Raw genomic sequence first — 20,840 nt, forward strand, 5'->3', positions numbered from 1 at the left:
TAACAGGTGTCGGAATCATAGCTTTGCTTTCCCGAAGGGACAGGGCTTGTGTGCACTTGTTGTGTGTTTGTGTTAGTGTAGTGGCTGAATCAGGGCTTGGGTGTGCATGTGTGTGAGCCGAGTGTGTGGTTGTGTGCGGATTACTGCTGTTGGCCTGTAGCAGGCCTGCTGGCTTTGGCCTCTGTACAGTTGTGTAACGCTGATGTTCTCTTGCCACTCTGTGTGCTTGCAATCCGTGTTAGAAACAAGCTGCTTTACTCTCTCTCTCTCTCTCTCTCTCTCTCTCTCTCTCTCTCTCTCGCTCTGTCTGAGCATGCCACGGCCTGTCTGCCAATCCGCCTGACATGACACAGGCCAACTGACCCCTCCCTCCTCTTCTCTTCCCCTCTTCATCTCTTCATCCCTTCATCCACCTCTCCAGTGTCCTGCCCCTCCACAGCCCTGCTCCCACACTTCACTGCCCACCACACACAATGGGGCTTACACCTCATTAGTACTCTTACTTATTTATTCATTCATATCATGAGCACTTATCAAAGCTGCCTACCACAGGGACCTGTGGGCCAGGGCAGGCCACGTACACACACACACACATACAAACACTATCCCAAACAGTGACCAAACAATAGAGCTGTCACAATTATGCTCCCAAAATACACAGATAAACTAGAGGACAGTGCTAACTGATCTCCAAAATAGTGACTTTACAGGACAAAGGCAAGTAAGTTCTTAACTTTGAATGGCAGTTAATGTAAAATAATGCATTTCTATTGGTCTATTCATCCAGAATTATTCAAGCAGTGTACAGGAGAGCCACAGGGTTCAAACAATGGAACAATTTTATTGTACAGCAACAATATGAATTTCATAGATTGATTGAATGGCAATTAATTTGACATCATAGGTCAAAAAGAAATGAATTTAACATATGTGTACTTCAGTTTCTCTGTATGTGTTTGTGTTGAGATATTTGTGAGAACCTATTGTTCTCGTTAATATAGGAATATCTGTACATTTTATGTATTTGAGAATATAGTTATGATTTTGGAAGCCAAACGACAGTCTTTTCATTACTGAGGTGTAGGCTCGGGTTAGGGGTCAGGCATTATTCAGCTACAGTACTGCATTGTTCCACAGACGTCCTCACAAACATTGTAATACCAGCCTGTGTGTTTGTGTTTAATCTGACATAAATAAGTTGTATGTAGGGACACAGAGGCTGCTCTAAGCGCAGTGGACCCCTCATACCGGGTGGGGGGAAAGCAGCTTCATAAAATAGGCCCTGTACACTGCTGCTGCCTTACAACTTTATTTAGGCCACAGGCCACAAACACACTCCCCTATATGCAAAACACACACACACACACACAGGCGGATAAACAGGGAGTTAAAAGAATGTGTTAGAGCTCAGTGCAGGAAACGCTGCCTTGCGTTTGAACCATGACAAAAGGAGGAGAAATATAAACTGCATCCACTCGAGTGCTGTTTTGAAGTGGTGAATTAATTGCACTTTTACTGCAGACCCGCAGCTCTAATTGGTGACGTCGAACGAAGCTCGCCCGCAAAAATAAAATATAAAAATAGCACAAGATGATTTCAAAGCACTGTCCCCTTCCTCTACTTATCACAGTCTGGCAATGGAGAAGGAGACATGCCAGGTGTTTGTGTGCGTGTGTGTGTGTGTGTGTGCGTGCATCTGCCTGTGCCGTTCAGAAACTGTCCTCTATGGAGAAGTGTCCATTCTGAAGACGATGTGATGATAATGGTGGGTGACAAACAAACAAAAAAAAAAGCTTTCACCCTCAAAGAAAACTCCCAACACAATGACAGAAAAACCCACAGCGAACAGACAGAGAACGTGGCTGGCAGCTTGGCAAGAGTTCAGGGGAGGTGATGGAATGAAGTGGAAGAAAAAAAAAGAGGGGGAATATGGAGGGAGAAAGGGAAAAAAGAAGAGAAAGTGACAGTCAGTCAGTATGAGACACTTAGGACAGGTGTTAGGAACGTGGGTCTGTCACTTCAACATGTCTGGACGAGTCTAAGCCTGTCAGGCTGAAGCATCACTTAAAGCAAAAGAAAAAAACAAAAACCCCAAACATAAATTTACACCATTTCCCCCTCACCCCAAATGTAGCCGATCAGCCAAAACACAGTCTGCACTGGAGCTATGAGATAAACGATGGAGGCTTACACACTGTTAATTAGCATCATCATCGAAACTGCTTTCCTAAATCATCACACAGTTGAATGCAGATGTTTAGGAACCCCTGGCCAGTCCACATATGTTTGTTGAGAAGAATTAAATACATCCTCTGCAGTAAACTATTTAAAAAATCAGCAAATAATAACACACATTGTCATCTTATACCTACAACTTTCAAAAGTATAGTATGTGCAAGTTTAAAGACCCTTTTGTTAGTCAGCTGGGAGTCTTTCTATTCTGGTTATAGGAATCTGCTCCCACTCTGCCTAGCAGAACGCTTCTAGTTCTGTGATATTCTTGGGCCGTCTTGCTGCCCGAGCACGTTTAAGATCTACCCACAGATTTCCAATCATGTTCGAGTCAAGGGACTTTGGAGGCCATTCTAAAAGCTTCAGCTTGTGTTTCTTAAAGTAGTTCATGGTGGATTTTGAGGCATGTTTTGGATCACTGTCTAGTAGCAAGCAATGCTGCACAGTAGCACAGTGCACCACCACTCGTGTGTCAGCTAAGGTACTTTGCTCTGAGGGATACGAGGGTTACTTTGCCTTTTTGACCAACAGACACTTCTGTCTGAAAGTGTTTTGAGTCCTCCAGACCTTCCCTTAATATACACAGTTCCCCATAGCTGCCATTTCCAAATGACATTTCAGGCAACCTTCCCCTGCTTCGTAGGCTTTATTAGCTTCATTTTCAGATCCTCAGGCAGCTGTTTGTGCCATGTACACACTACACGACTTTCAGAGATGCCAGTTCATTGTACACTTCACATTACACAGCTTGTTGTCTTGTAATCAGGGAATCTTTTAGTCGTTGTGGTTTGCACACTACACGACAGGTCAGTGATACAGGGTCACGAATTACAAGATCTCAAAAAACGCATTTTGTTGCAAAATTGTGCAATGCTAAGTCCTTACAGGCAAGTCTGTTCACTTGACGGCCTTCTTTGCTACGCCACCAGCCGTTTTTCTTGTCATACTCTCCCGTCTTTATGATGATTTGATCTGTTCTTTTTGCTGAAGGGCAGGACTTTATCTGTTCTCTGAGCATTAAGAGAACTCCCATTCATATTTCAACCAGTGACCGGTCTCCTCATCCATAACATCTCTGGTCACATGCGAGACACGTTTTTTGTCTTCCAAAATGGATGTTAAAATGGATTGGTTAATAGATGAGCAATATGCCCTTATATGTGATAAGGACACATATGTGTAACTCCACCTTTGGCTTACTCCCCCCTGTGTACTGCACTCTCATTGGCTATAGCTAGTCCCTCCACTAACTTCCAGTCACAACACCTTTCACGCTACTGGATTTAGAGTTGGCATCAGGTCCAGATATGCTACACCTGCTAGATATTTGTCGGGAACTTGCGAAGCATCTGCGATCATTCGGGGTGCTCTCGGATTGCGCCATTCAGCCAGCGCTGAGTGAACACCGATTTGCCTCCGAACCTAAGGCTCCAAAAACAGTCTGCGACTGGAAAACCGGGCCTAAAATCAGTGTAGTGTGAACCTGGCATTAGAGGACTGCATGTTTGTTCAGTGTTAGCAAGGTTTGAAGAGTCCTAGCGAGTCAATTAAGACGTAATATGTTAATTAGTTTCTAAGACTTTACAACTGCAAGGGTTTCCTTAACTTTTGCACATTTCACAATTAATGTTTTTTTTCTATATTGCTAGTGCAGTGTCTGATGAGGAGATGGAGAAGATGGGGGTGTGAATTTTGTTGGACTGACAAGCAGGGTATATAAAGAGGAAGGAAAGGAGGAGTTTGGGGCGTGGTCCTTTCCCTAAGATGACATTATGGCATAACTCCACTTTTAGTTAATTTAGTTAATTTTTAGTTTCCATCTGCATGAGATGCTGATCTGTAAACACACAAACATACAGGGACAAATTAGACTTAAGAATTGTTGCTCCTACTGTTTTTAACTATGTGATGTAGCCAAGCAGATGATTTTTATGAATAGACACTGAACCCAAACCCTAAGAATATTGTATTCCAAGTACTTCTGGTTACAGACCCAACCCAAGCCTTTTTGAGGCCCTAAGCAGATTTTCATTTGGAGCCCCCCATACCATCACCTCAGCAGCAGATGCCTTATGATTCCATTGAGAGAGCGATATTGTGCAATACGCTGAAGTGCCCGGGCCTTTATCGATCACATAAGCATAGCGTATCTGCATTTGCGCAACAGTGGCAGCAGCTAACAGCAGATATTAATTGATGTAGAATTGGTTTATATAAAAATTGTGTTGTTATTATTCAATGTTATTTTTAAAATACATATTTTTTATCATGATATCTTAGTGCTCATGGGCGTTAGTGCTCGCATAATTCGAGTATGCCTTGGGCCGGCTCTGCCTGGTTATGAAATGCTCATGCAAATGCGAAGGGTAGCTTTTGTGTTTGAATGATTTAGAAATGAAAAAAAATTCGGAACCCATATGTTACACTAAATAAATTTAAGATTGTTACATTTTATGTAGTTTGGGGCAAGTGTATGATAACGACCGTATGCAGTGTGCATATTGCTAACTAATATAGGCTTCCATTACTTTACGTCATTTTTCTCCAGCACACAATAGCTGTGTCTGAATCTGAAGGTTGCTGCCTTGGTCCCTTGTTGCTTGTGCTGTCTCTGTTACAGAATCATCAACAACATGTCCTGAAGTTGCCATGGTGTCGACAGCTCATTACTAGCGGTTAGCAGTTGGCTGTATTAATGAAATGTACTGTATTTTAAGAAGGTTAGGATACTGCACTTTGATTCAGGTTTGACAGTGTACCTTCCCGCCTCAGAATACTGTCAGAGGAGCGCAGGTGGCATTTCTTACGTTTCAGACGCTGCCTATGTCTGGTATGTTCAGGTCAGATATCTACATATCCACAGTGCTTTAGACAACTGACGCTGTCTAAGGGCAGCTTTGCACAAATCCAGCCCCAGACCCCTAATAAGCAAACTCCCTAAGAGATGAGAGCATCAGGAGAAACTCCCTAAGAGCACGAGGAAGAGACACTGAGAGGAACCACGAACCAAAAGAGGAACGCGTCCGCTTCTGGGCTGCACCGGTTGGTAGAGTTTATATGTCAAATTAAACAGAGGTACTCTGTACATACACACTAAAAGATCCCTGATGATCAGTGATGATCAATAAGCGATGAGCCGTTGACTACTGATCTGAGAGAACTAGGCTCAGAGCCTGTTTTAGTTCTTGTTCTTACACAGTTCTGTTTATTAAGATACAAAAAAGACAAGCTGACGATAGAGATGTTCAATACATTCGACCCCCTGTCGAATAGGTCGAGTTTTCACTCTCTCTCTCTCTCTCTCTCACACTCTCTTTCTCTCTCCTCCCACTGCATCTCCTGTCTTTCTCTGCTTTTCTTGTGTAGCCCAGTGGCCTTGGCTGACCACTGCTACTCCCCACTCCCGCACCACCCCACCGCTGCCCCCCAAGCAACCCTGCTTCAGAAACCACACAGGGCCTTTTCTCTCTCTCTCTCTCTCTCTCTCTCTCTCTCTCTCTCTCTCTCTCTCACCCACCCCCTCCCCTCTCTCTCTTCTCTCTCTCAGCCACTCTCGCCCTCTCTCACACTCTCGTTCTCTCACTTTTACACACTCTATCCTCCCTCTTTTTTTCTCTCTCTCTCTTTCTCACTCACTTTTGCTCTCTCTCCCTCTCTTTCCTTGTCTCCTTGGTTCTCTGCAGCCAGAGGTGACCTACTGCTTACATGCACACACACACACACACACACACAGACCTGCTTCCTGTTCAGAGCACAAGATTCCAAGTCTTCTCTTTCTCCCTTTCTCTCTTTCTCCTTTTCGAAATCACAGCTCTTCAGCATCTGTGTTTAGTTCTTTCAAAAAATGAAGCTTTTCCTGACATTTCTGACTTTGACTAGCTCGGTGTCATGAACCTCCCGAACATTTATATGTGTATATGTGTGCGTACACACAAACACGTAGCTGCTCTATCTGCTCTCTTTCTCTCTCTCTCTCTCTCTCTCTCTCCCCCTCTAAATCTCATTTACTCCCTTGGAAGTTGTAAGGGGCGGGGGAGAAGGAAAAAAACAGAGAGTTGAGTACAAAATGACCTTCTCTTCCCTGAAGCAACAACATCATCCTATTGTGGAGGTCACCCCTTAGACACGGCTCTTCAGCGCACACCACCGCTCTGCTTGTTTTAATGATGTTGGGGAGCTCCACGGAAGCTTCTAGACAGCCTCCACTTCCCTTTTTTTTCCGTTTCAGTAAAATCCAAAATCTAACCCCCTCACTTTCCTTTTCCTCAGAGAGAAAGAGAAAGCCTCCCTCGCTTTGCATACTTCCAGAGAAAAGTAGTAGTAGTAGTAAATCTTTATTGACTCTTCCTAGGGCGGTTTGGTTGGAGCATAGTTAAAAGACATGACATGATTCACAGTATCACAAAATATACACATAACCTAAGATAAACCACACCTAACACGACACGCAGTACTGTTGAGCCTCCTTCAGTTTAACAGTCAGCTTAACAGCAGTAATGCTTGGAGGACAAGAATTGGGCTCTGAAGGATCCTGCAACCTGCAACAAGCTCCGCCCACAAATATGTTCATTGCCTCTAACTGTTAAAAGGCTGGCCAAGCTCTATGGAATATTAGAAAAAAGTCCCAAACATTCAACCTCATGAGAAACTGTCATCACACAATGGTTTTGTGAAAATACCTACATTTAGCGTGCAGTTTATCATATGTGTGTGTGTGTGTGTTAGACTGTCTGAAGTTTCACTTATCTGCAGCAACATACTACAGCTTGGTAGCGTAGAACGTAGCGTAGGAGTGTAAACTCATCATTATGAATAGCAGAGTACTATGGTCACCGTATTGACTTGTGCTTAGTAATGTCTAAAGCTTAGAGGTGTCTTTGAACTATTAGTCTATTATAACCAGCTAAGTTCTTGGGTAAGTAGCAAAGCACTTTTGTAAGTCGCTCTGGATAAGAGCGTCTGCTTTAGACATTACTAAGCACAAGTCAATAAGGTGACCATAGTACTCTGCTATTCGCCCAAGTATTCTCTGAAGAGGTGGGTCTTCAGTCTGCGTTTGAAGACAGCGAGCGACTCGGCCGTGGGGCAGTGGTGGCTCAGCGGTTACAGCGTTGTGGGTTCGATTCCCGGGCTCAGCAAGCTGCCACTGTTGGGCCCTTGAGCAAGGCCCTTTACCCTCTCTGCTCCCCGGGCGCTGGAGTTGGCTGCCCACCGCTCTGGGTGTGTGTGTGTGAGTGTGTGTTCACTACCAGATGGGTTAAATGCGGAGGACACATTTCGCTGTACAGTGCACACTGTACAGTGACAAATACGTGCACCTTACCGTAAATGTAAAATCACACACTTCTGTACTTTGCATACTTCGCTAACAAAGTTGCTGTGTGCTTCTGATTGGTGGTGCACAACATGTACGTACTATTCAGTGCGGTAGTGTGTGGTAATGGGACGCAGTCTCAAACAATACTTCTACTGTGTTGTGACTGGATATGCTGCATTTCTGGATTTGCGGCATTTCTGCAGCATTTGATTGTCATTTTGATGAATTTCAATTTTTTATACAACGTTTAGTTCCAGGCACGCAAGCTGATTAGATGAGAAGTGTTCTAACTCTGCTGTAGTTTCGCCATTGCCACAACAGCATTTTTTTTCACAATACACACTGTATCATGTTCACGGCTCAATTGTTTTATTTCTTAACATATTTACTTTCTAAACTGTTGTATGAAAACAAAAGAAAAACTCAATGTTGTGTAACAGCACGACTGTGATAAAGTATGACACGCTCCCTCTCCATTCTATTGCTTTAGTACAACGTTTGTGAATTTGCAGCACATTTGAAAAAAATAGCTAAGGTGTTGTCATGTTAGTGGATGTGTTTTGTGATTACGCAGCACGTGTGGATTTTGCAGAGAGTTGGGTTTCATCGGCCTGTAATACAATGAAGGCATAGTATGACACTCAACTTGTCCAACCTCACAGCAATTGCTACCATTAAACACGTTTGTGGGCAGAGCATTGATAAGCATAAGTGGAAAATTTGAGTTCAAAATATAAAAACTTTTCTTCCACTTTTCTGAGCTCAGCTGGACCTGAATTTTCCACCTCTGCTGATAAGTCACAACCATGGATATTACATGCAGCATTTCATAGGACAGCATTTTCATTCATTTTCAAAAGACTAAAGGTTATTCAAATGGACAGACTGTACACTGGTTCCTGATCAGACCTGTACCTTCAGTCCTGTCTCCCTCAGTTTCTTTTCCCTTCTCTTTTTGTCTGTATTTAGTAATATTATTTTTTATATTTATTATTAAACTCAAAATTCCAGGAATTTGAGGCTTAGATGAGTCAGTTCAACTTTTTGGTTGGTCTTTCTACCTGACTGGCCTTCTGAGCTGCCGCCTCTTGAGGAACTGGGAGATATAAAACTTAAAATATCTTAAAATAAAAAGTCAGTGACTTCTACTGTTGTTGTTTTAAAATACTAAACCAAGATCTAGGGGATATAAAGAGCTGTAAGTAACATGCTCACTGTCTTTACTCGTCGTGTTGACCTGAAGTTAGCTAGCTAGCAAAAAGATTAGATAAGAACAAGGTAAAAACTTGATAGCTAACTATTGTAGATACACTACACAGACAAAAGTATTGGGACACATCACACCTACAGGAGCTTCTAAATCATTCCATTCTAAATCCATAGGCATGACTGTGGAGTTGGTCCTCCAATATGCAGCTGTAACAGCTTTCACTCTTCTGGGAAAGCGTTCTACAAGATTTTTAGATTTTAGATTTTAGAGTTTAGGCCTGGCTCACAATCTCCATACAAGTTCATCCGAAAGGTGTTCTATGCGGTTGAGGTCAGGGCTCTGTGTGGACCAGTCAAGTTCTTTCACACCAAACTTATCCAACCATGCCTTTATGGACCTTGCTTTGAGCACGGGGCCATGGTCATGCTGGAACAGGAAAAAGCATGCCCTAAACTGTTTTCATAAAATTGGAAAAAAGTCTTGCCATGCTAAAAAAAACCAACCCCATAACATTATCCCTCCTCCTCCAAACTTTATAGTTGACACAGTGCAATCAGGCAGGTAACATTCTCCTGGCTTACGCCAAACCCAGACTTGTCACTTCACAGAATGGTTCTCTGCTCCAGAGTTCCATGGCGGTGTGCTTCACACTACTTTGTCTGATGTTTGGCATTATGCCTTGTGATGAAAGGCTTGCATGCAGCTGCCCATCCATGGAAACCCATGAAATGAAGTTCCTAAAGTTTATGTGCTGATGTTAATGGTAAAGGAGGTTTGGAGCTCTGTAGTTACTAAGTCAGCAACTTCTATGCACAATGTGCCACAGCACACTTTATGTGGTTTGCCACTTTTTACTGAGTTGCTGTGGTTCCTAAATGCTTCCACTTTTTGATAATATCACTCATAGTTAAGGAATATCTAGGAGGGAAGAAAATTCCTAAATACTCTTTAATAAGCCTCAAATTCAGTGAACTCTTTAGAAACACATATTTACACATATAAATCACAAATGTTAGAAAAAATGGTAGATTGCTAGATGCTTTATTTTCTATACCTGTGCACATGGAGACTGAAGGAAATTGCATCCATATAGTGTCTCACTAGCTGTGTACATTAACTGTGGTTGCAAAATCATCTGCCTCTACCTCCTTTATATTTTTAAAGATCAGGGTTGCAGTAATCAAGGATTAGAAAACAAAAAACAGAAACTGAGTAATTTTTACAGAACATTGTGGAACGATCTTGTTCACTAGCTTCTTATTCACATTTTCTGTTCCACCTCAAATGAGTGCAGGCGTTACAGGTGGAATGGAAAATCAAAATAAATTAAACAAATTCACACTTATTGTCACATCACATTACGCAGGTAAAGGTGAGTAAAAAACCTAGGTGCATCGTCCATCACAGTAGTAAAACACAACGCATACACTATATTGCCAAAAATATTCGCTCGCCTGCCTTTGCACGCATATGAACTTGAGTGACATCTCATTCTTAATCTATAGGGTTTTTCATATGATGTCGGGCCACCCTTTGCAGCTATAACAGCTTAAACTCTTCTGAGAACGCTTTCCACAAGGTTTAGGAGTGTGTTTATGGGAATTTTTTAACCATTCTTCCAGAACCGGGTTGAGGTCAGGACTCTGTGCTGGCCACTCAAGTTCTTCTACATCAAACTCGCTCATCCATGTGTTTATGGACCTTGCTTTGTGCACTGGTGTGCAGTCATGTTGGAACAGGAAGGGATCATTCCCAAACTGTTCCTGCAAAGTTGGGAGCATAAAATTGATCAAAATCTCCTTCTGAAATTGATCAAAATCTCCTTCTGAAATTGATCAAAATCTCTTTCACCAGAACTAAGGGGGTGAACCCAACTTCTGAAAAACAACCCCACACCATAATAATCCCCCTTCCACCAAACTTTACACTTGGCACAATGCAGTCAGACAAGTACCGTTCTCCTGGCAACCGCCAAACCCAGACTCGACCATCAGATTTCCAGATGGAGAAACGTGATTCGTCACTCCAGAGAACACGACTACACTGCTCTAGAGTCCAAGCATGCTTTACACCACTGCTCTCTTTACGCATATGAAGTTTGGAGGTCTGTAGCGATTGACTCTGCAGAAAGCTGGCAACCTCTGAGCACAATGTGCCTCAGCATCCGCTGACCCCACGCTGTCATTTTACGTGGCCTACCACTTCGTGGTTGAGTTGCTGTCATTCCCAATTGCTTTCAATTTGTTATAATACCACTTTGTCAATTTGTTATAATACCACATTCCCAATTGCTTTCAATTTGTTATAATACCACTGTCAGTTAACTATGGAATATTTAGTAGTGAGGAAATTTAACGACTTGTTGCACAGGTGGCATCCCATCACGGTACCACGCTGGAATTCACTGAGCTCCTGAGAGCGACCCATTCTTTCACAAATGTTTGTAGAAGCAGTCTGCATGCCCAGGTGCTTGGTTTTATACATCTGTGACCATGGCATTGATTTGAACACCTGAATTCAATGATTTGGATGGGTGAGTGGATACTTTTTGCAATATAGTGTATTTACAAAATAGAAATACAATATTTCTATTTATAATATTTACACATGAACTTATACTATACATATTCTATAAACACATTATATTTACATTTACATTTATGGCATTTAGCTGACACTCTTATCCAGAGCGACTTCCAGGGTTACTCATGTTGCAGAGGTGGGTCAATGTAGTGTTCGAAGTCTTGCCCAAGGACTCTTATTGGTGTAGCGCAGCATAGACCCCCAGACCGGGAATCGAACCCCAGTCTCCCACATGGGCACTGTGGTAGCTCAGTGGCAGGTAATGGGGTTATCTGTTGCGCCACACCAACCTCATATGCACTACATATACTATACATACCATTTATTTGCAATATTGCACTGGTTTAAAGCAACAAATCTATCTCCACATGCTGAATAACAAAAATTGTACTGCAACTAATAATGTACATTTATTTAGGCTGAGGAAATCTCCCTAAGCCTGGGTTAGAAACACCCCTGCACTCCAGGTCAGTGGAGATTTCTAGCTTGTGTTTTCCAGTGCAGTGGGAGGTGCGTGTGGGGGAGGTAAGGGTTAAACCTCATTGCTGCCTCTTACTTTAATCGACCCCTGCAGCTCAGCGGGTCATTTGATTTGATCCCCTGACCTTTAGGGGCCTTGACACACTCCCACACCAGAACAAATTAGCTCTGACCCCTGAAGAAGGGGGCAATGCTTGGCCATAAGTGTGCCCGGGTCACCAGCGTTGTTTGGGAAGCATGGGAACTGCTCTGCCTTGTGTGTGTGTGTGTGTGTGGTTCGTGAAGATGAACAAAATAATGCATTGTAAACAAATCTTGGCAAGTGAAAACATAGTAAATGTAGGCAATATATTGTTCCATATATTGGATGCATTTACTGTAGACAATATATTGCTTTATATATTGGAAGCATTCACTGTTACAGATTGAGAACTTTGGTTAGGGAACCTATTCACCACACAAGAGCTTACTAAATGCCTTTTTTGTGGGGATACAATCCATAGATATCCATATTATGGGTAATTGCATAATTTCTGTTACAGTTAGAATGGTCTGGTTAGAAAAAACTGCAAAACATATAAATGTAATGTACCTGTATCCTATTTCTCATGAAATAGCAATTACATATTACATAGAGTTACATATTACATACAGAAATCAACATACACCAGTAATATACATCAATCAGAACTACTCTACTCTATTACTGTAATCCATTTGTAAATACATTACCAGGCACAAGATTGCTGTTGCACTGGTTTTGTAAAATGTGTTTTTTTTACTCACACCTATCTTTTATACATATGATTATCCAAAGAACCACCAACTGAAAGCTTCTTTAGAGACCCAAAGGGAGATCATTTGACCTATTGTCTTTACATGTCCCTTTATTTAAATTAAAAAATAAATTTCTTTATTTATTTTCTCTTTGCTGACAGGTTATGGCCCATTGAAGCCACCCTGTCACATGTCCTATGTCTAAATGGATCACAGAAAAATAAACTAGCCCATTATTGTTACTTAATAGAGGTTATGCGCTGATGTCACGTCCCAGCTGGAACACCCCCCATTTAGTCGGACTGAGCGGCAAAATGTTCCTCAACATGTCTGTGTTTATTAGGGAAAACGGCCAAACCGGGGATGAGACAAGCCATTATCTGCTAAGTTAAAGGCAGTTGGACTCAACAGCAATCTATCCAAATTACCAAAGAAGCAGTGCTCCATGGACATTGATGTGTACCCAGAAACGTCCAGATAACTGAGGCACAACTCGCACACATTTAGAGAATAAAGCTTCATATCTGAGAGCACAAAGTCAGGTGAATGGTCTTAGGAGTGTTTTCAACTGTTTTCTGGCACATTTAGTAGACTGGTTTATCTGGGTTTGCTAGCTTTCCCTTTTAATCCAACTTAGCATGTTGCTTAACTTGTTTTCCCCACCTGACTTCACCACTCAATAAGCTTCCATAAGTTTTGATGTCTGGCTCCTAGTTGTTTCTGTAAATTGCAGCAATCCATTTTATTCTCTTTTCTTTAGCTTTTGGAAGTCAGTAAAAGGATAGTCCCATATTCAACCGCACAACAGCTCTTTCCCGAATTTGATGTTTTTGTGTTTTAGCGGCATTCACACTTAACGTTACCGCTGCCACTCAGTCACTCTTATTGCCACTCAGTGTGTGTGGCCACAGTGACTCACACCACCTTTGACGTTACGTGCATAACCTCTATTTGTGAACACTACAAAATGCTTAGGCCTATGTGGATACCCTGCTCTTTAAAAATGTATAATTGGCTCATCTAAAATTCTATTAAGCATATGATGTCAGTTTTGCCATAGAGTCCCCCTCGGCAGATGAAGGGCTCCCCCACACAACTTGCACTGTTTGCATATAGGACCAGTACTGTCACCATCACTTAAATGCGCAGTATCTCAGGGCGTTCTGCGTGGAATTTCTGTTGGTTCTCCATCATAGTGGCATTTAGAAAATATGTCGAGATGTGAAGTGAAAGAAGAAATGGTAATGAAGACAAAAACCCCAGAGAATTCCTCAGACATCAACTGATTCACACATGTGGACGTGTGAAAATTAGGGAAACACCCACATGGCAGTTTGCAGAATTCCCCCCTCACAAACAAACACTCACATCACCATCATCACACATCATCAGGTCAGTCAAGTCCAATTTTCCACATATTAGGCCTACTTTTGCCTTGACTATGTCTCTTCCCCCAGCCCTTTCTCTCTTTCTTTTCCCTTTTTCTTTTCTCATTTCCCTTCCTTCTTTCCCTTCCTTCTTTCATCTTCCCCTAGTCGTTCCGCCTCCTCTCTTTTTTCGTTTCACAGCTAACCCCCCCTTAATATCTTTCCTAGCTGATGGTCCCTTGGGGAACACTCATTTTTGTCATAATCACCTCAGAGATTGGGGGACCTGCTTTCCACATACCCCTTCGCAATACACAACCCACAACACACACATACACAAACGGAAGCGCGCTCACTGTATGTGAACAGCGGTTAATAGGAGCGGACAGGCCTTCAGCCTTTGCCTTCACCACCAACAGAAAAGATGAAAAAGCAAGCAGAGAAAGAACAGATAACTGTCCTTCTTTTTCATCTGCCCCCCCTCCCCCAGTCACACACATCTAAGGGTAAAAGAGCTGGCACCAGAGCTTGTGATATCACTACTAGTAGGTGTATAAGCAGCTTACAAACATGGGGGAGAGAGACACAGATAGACAGAGAGAGAGAGTAGGCTGGAAGGATACGGGTCTATATGATGAACTAAGTGGGCAATAGTGCAATAGTGCAATAGTGGAGGTTTGGGGTTTAATAATGTATGCATAGATGTTTATTGTGGCATATTTAAAAATAAACATTTAAAAAGGGACTTTCTCTAAAATTGCTTTGGGACCCTTTCAATGAATGGGGAAAAATATTATAAAACTGTGTGAATTAGTGCAGAACATTTAGAAACATAAAAACAAAATCCATATTCCATATAACTACCATATTTTAAATGCATATGAACATACAAAATTGCAGATCTCTGTACATTAACAACCCAAATTTTATTTTAAGTATTTGCCCTTTTTTAGAAATTACATTTATTTCTTATTTATTGATAGAAAATAATATCTTATTTATACAGTATATTTCTGCTTTCTTCAATTACTATGTAAAATCTGTAATTAACCATGCAGATAATAATATAAAGGTTTGTTGTCCATACATATTGTCCATTGTTCAACAATTGCATTTTTTGATGGTTATTGTGGGGTAAATTCCATTTTCAAAAAACAAATGGCTGCCAAACAAAAAAACGTAGTTATACTGTAAGACATTGCTGTAATATAACAAGAGCATTTTCATCCTGTATTAAAACGAGTCTCTACTGGAATATTAATTTAGTGAATTAACAGTATTGTCCCGTTATTCAGAAAAAAAAAGGTTTTACGCTAAAATCAGTGCATGTCAGGCAGGAGCAATTTGATCTGGAGCTGGTGTGGCAGTAGTTGGTGGCAGTTCCTCATGTTCCTCAAGTTCTTGATTTTCATCCATCTTCATAATTAATTGGTTAATTCAACACCAGTCAGAGTTTCTCAGTCCTGCTTTACTCTCAGTCTCAGACAGCGAAGAGATGGTGTTAAATTCCCAGTGTAAAATCCAAATCATACATGGTGTGAAAAGGCCTGAGCACAAACTTGAACAGTCAGTGATTGATGTTGTTAGTTCTTTACTTGACTTAAAGAGCTTCTGTTTGAAACATTCCTCCAGTGTTCCTCATCTGTGAAGTATTGCAACACGTTAAAAGAGTAAATGTATTTCTCTTTCTCTTTCTTTTCTCTTTGTTTTCCTGCAGTTAAAAAAACAACAATGTACTAGAAAAAAGGCAAACACTTTCTAGCACTGCGCACCAGCACTGAGGAAAATTTAGTCTAGTTTCAGTTTGAAAGGGTGTCAGTTTCTACAAATGGTGTGAAACAGTGAAGAACATTCTAAAAAAAAAATGAGAGGGGGAGAACCCTCTATAATGGCGTGCAACACTGCAGAACATTCTAGTACAGTTTTAACAGAGGAGAACACTGTACAATTAAACAGTTAACAGCATTCTAGAACAGTGCTAAAGGTGGACAACACTCTAAAAAGAACACTCTAGAACAGTCTGAATGGGGGAGAACCCTCTACAATGATATGAAACAATGAAGAACACTCTAGAACAGTCTGAATGGGGGAGAACCCTCTACAATGATATGAAACAATGAAGAACACTCTAGAACAGTCTGAAAGGGGAAGAACCCTCTACAATGATGTGAAACAGTAAAGGGCCATTCTAGTACAGTTTTAACAGAGGAGAACACTGTACAATGGTGTAAAAATATTTAACAGCATTCTAGAACAGTGCTAAAGCTGGAGAACACTCTACAAAGAACATTTCAGAATGGTCTGAAAGGGGGAGAACCCTCTAGAATGATGTGAAACAGTGAAGGGGCATTCTAGAACAGTCTGAAAGGGGGAGAACCCTCTACAATGATGTGAAACAGTGAAGGAGCATTCAGTTAGAACAGTTGGGGTGGGGGGCACTCTACAATGATGTGATTAGCAGAAAAGGGTCTGTGAAAGTGACAGTTGAAAGGGGTCAAACAGAGTACTTTGCTGAGTGTGTGTGTGTGTGTGCGTGTGTGTGTGTGTGTGTAGACATGACGAGAGATTTAGGCCTCAGGTCTTGTGTAAGAGGGTCCACCCTGCTGACTCTACATACACACACACACACATACAGGATGGAGGGGTTAAAAGACTCACAAAGGAGGGAGTGGCATCATGGGAAGGCGTGGGATGCTGCCTCCGTCCGGCCTTGTTTTTTTTTTGGTGTGTGTGTGTGTGTGGGGGGGGGGGGGGGGGGGTTGGGGAGTGGAAAAGGGAGGGAGCGAGGTCATTAAAGGAGGAATGAGAGGGGAGGAGGAATGAAAAGAGAGAGAGGGAGGAGTGTAATTAAAGGGCAGGGCAGCTGATAAGGACGCACAAGGAGGCTTTTGTAAGTGCCTCAGTAAAACAACAGAGGAGACACCCTCAAAGACACGCTCACACACACACACACATACGTATTTAAGATTTTCAGTTGATTGAACATTAAACAGTAGGTTAATAGTTCAACAGTCAGTGTCTTATGATCTGTACTCTGTCATAGAAACTTATCTGCTGTTCCTTTAACTTAACATTTTACGTCAGCCCTGTCACTTTCTTTTTAAAGATCATACAACTGATCTTTTTCAAAGTAATAAACATTTTTGGACAGAGAAGTGTAAAATTAAACATGACAGACATTTTTCTGAGTGGCTCATCTGTCTAAGTTATTATAATTTTATATATAATATATATTTTAAAGTTCGCAATGACCCTAATAGTCATGCATTTTTTAAAGCCTAACCCAAACCTAACCCTAATTCTAATCCTAACCTCAGCAACATAAATATACATGGACATATACATATTGTCAACATTTCATATTTATGAAATGGTTTTCATAAATGCATTTATTTATTTATTTATTTATTTATTTAGTTCAAGTCTATTGGTCCATTCATTATAAAATTTTCACATAATAGAAACATGCTGTTTTTGTCCATTTTTGCCTTTTTTCGTGTGCAGAATTTGGGTTCCTATCCCAACATGTCAGTAAAAGCTGCACATTATTATATTAATTTAAATGATTTTGACCTGATTGAAATTTAAAAATTAACTGAGCATTAAATAGGTTATAATAGGTAGGTTAATAGTCCAGCAGTCTTATGGTCTTATGATCTGTAATCTGTAACTGAAACTTATCTGCTGTCTCTTTAGCTTAACATTTTACGTCAGGCCTGTTACTTCCTTTTTAAAGCTAACACAACTAATCCGTCTTCTTTTCCAAAGTATTAAATGTTTTGTAATGTTTTTTTTGGACACAGAAATGTAAAAACAAAACATGACACTCTCCTAAGTTCCTTCTCTGTCTAAAGCACCCCAATATCAGGAGGTCATGAGTTCCATTATAATCTTTGTTGGACTTTCATTTTAAAGCCTAACCCAAACCTAACCTCAGAAAAATATACATATTCAAACATATACATGCACACACACATTTCACCATTGTCATGACAAAATCTCATATTTATGAAATGTTTTTCAATAAATGTATTTATTTATTAATGTATTTAGATCAAGTATATTGTTCCATTTATCATGAAATGTTCACATGTTCGACTTCCATATTTATCATGTATATTCCATATGTATTATAAGGATCCTAATAGTAATAAAAAAAATTTAAGCCTAACCCAAACCTAACCCTAACCTCAGTAATAAAAAGAAATGGGTTTACCTTTTTGGTTAAAAAGAAAGAAATATGTATTTTTGGTTTAAAAGTCAGGAGTAGTATTTTGTGCTGACTTTGTAGATTAGTCCCTCTTCTTTTCTCAGCCAAAAAAAAAAGCACTCAAACACCCTTCATTTCCTTCTTGCTTAATTGCCTCTTCTAATTTGGATTTTTTTTTCTCTCCTCCACACTGCCCTCACCCACAGCAGTACTCCCCCCACCCAGTGCCCCTGCTTGTGTTTTTTAAAATGGCCTACAGTACAGCAGTAAATGGCACAATTAAAACTGAATGTGACAACAACTATGAGACAGAGTAGCAGCTAAAGTGGGGGGGCACATATAGCGAGCAATAAATAATTTGCTTAGAAATATTTATTCTCTAAGGGTTTATCTCCCTGTCACACACCACGAACCTTTTAGAATGAACATATACGCACAGAATTACTCACCCAGACTGGGAGCGAGAGAGAGAGAGAGAGAGAGAGAGAGAGAGAGAGAGAGAGAATGAGAGGCCAACTGAAACCCCAATCAATACAGTGTCTATGAAGAGCCAGCCAGGGCTGAGAAAGTGGGCCAAACAATGAGTGGAGAAAGAGCGAGAGATATAGTGAGAGTACTAGAAGGAGGAAGAGAATGAGAGAATGAGGAAATGAGGGACGGAGGGATGAAGTTGGAGGTTATAACCCTTGCCAGAGTGTTATGTTAGAAACAACGATAAAACCAAACATACAGGAAGACATCAATCAATAAACTGATCTTTCTGATGGGTTTTATAGTAGTTTGGACCAAGATGACTTGACCTAGACTTCTCTATCACATGACAGTCTGTGTATGAATGACTGTGTATCTATCTGTACATATACATGAAACCATGTATATTGTTACTGCTGGTTTATGGAACCAAAAGACAATGACTGAAGTTTTTGGATGTCCCTGAGGGTTTATCTACCATTAACCTACCATGCTTTTTCATACTTGCTTCCATGCTTTTCCACAGTACAGGGCAGCCAATCAGATCAGAGGACATTTACAAGTATCAGTCTTAAAGGTGTAAGAACAAAAACAGCCCATTTAATTCTAAAGGTTAAAGACAGGTTGTGAAACTGAAATATGACTGTTTAATTTTTTATCTAACACTACGTGAGTAAGGAGCAGCACGTAAGCAAACATCTGATTTAACTCCAGTGTATCATTCAGCCTTTCCAGCCCTAGCTAAAGCATGACACCACCCAGAAGAACAACTTTACTGATTGTTTTTTTACAGCAGCATTATATGAGAATTAGCATCTCTTGCTCCTGGGTTCCCCCTACAGCCGGGAAGTGTAATTTGAACTTAGAGCAACCTTTTGAGAGAGACGTGCTTTACACGTGCATTTCTGGACAAGCTGAGAGCTACAGAACTGTCACTTAAAAGCAAAGGAAGCATGTAGACTGACAGGGTAGGGTAATATTCCTGGACTGTACACAAATGTGGCTCAGGTTACGCACAGTTATGCAGTTCTCATGAGTGTTTGTCTGCTTGCTTCACCAGAGTTAAATAGTGCAGTGAGCAGTGATAGAGACGCTCTTCTCCCATTGCTTGTCAGTGGAGCATCAACATGATTGTGAGGCTGTTATTTTAAGGTACAAACGCTACACAGTGTTGCTATAAGGAGTACTGAGTCCAGTACAACCTAACAGCTGAAGAATTGTGCCTGTTTGTCCTGTTTTAATAACAAAGTATTTCCTTGTTTCCTTGACATGTAGACTATTTTAGGGTTCCATACAAGCATGAACAGTAACACAGGTAGGCCTGCTTGACTGTGGCACTGGACAGAAGTTGTGAAAGTGTTTTTTCATTATCACAAAACCTTCGTTCCACGTGTCTCTGACAATGAATCAGACAAGGCCTATGTGTGAAAGAGGGGATACAGGGATATGAAACAGGCTTTTTTGGGGGAAAAAAACCCTTCAGCTTCCGATAACAAAGAAGCTGTTTGATAGTGCTTTCCTGCTTTTGTGAACGGTGTGTTATGGTCAGGGTGAGAGAGACATTGTCTCTGCGGCAGAGCAGGAGAAGTGAAGAAGGAGAAGCAGAAACGGCGGTTAAATACTCCCCCTGCTTCAACTGACCATAGGGTACACACACACATACACACACACATACACACACACACACACACACACACAGTCATACACAAACACATACACAACAGTGCACACAAAATATGCAGCGCATCCAAAACTTTTCTGTCCAGATGGTTTTTAACCTTTCGCCCACACACACACATGTACATACACCACTTAGACACACTCATTTACACACACACACACACACACACACACATACAAACTCAACTTCTTAACATAACTTTTTAGTAACACACTCTAGCCCCCAATTTCGGACCATCCATCTCGAACAATCTTCTCTTAAGACCTAATGTGCTTTTACTGGCCTGACCATCCGCCCACTCATGTGCATACACACACACACACACACACACACACACACACACACACATACACACATACACACACACAGTACATCCCACAGAGAATAAAGCCTACTGTTGTACACTCAGGCTAAGAAGTGGGCAGTATGTCAGAGATGTGTGAGTTGTGCCAATCGCACTGGTGATCCTGCTGGACTGCTCAGAGGGAACTGCAGAGTGTTTCGCTCCACAT

This window comes from Salminus brasiliensis, chromosome 14 (genome assembly GCF_030463535.1).
Source record: "Salminus brasiliensis chromosome 14, fSalBra1.hap2, whole genome shotgun sequence".
NCBI lineage: Eukaryota > Metazoa > Chordata > Actinopteri > Characiformes > Bryconidae > Salminus > Salminus brasiliensis.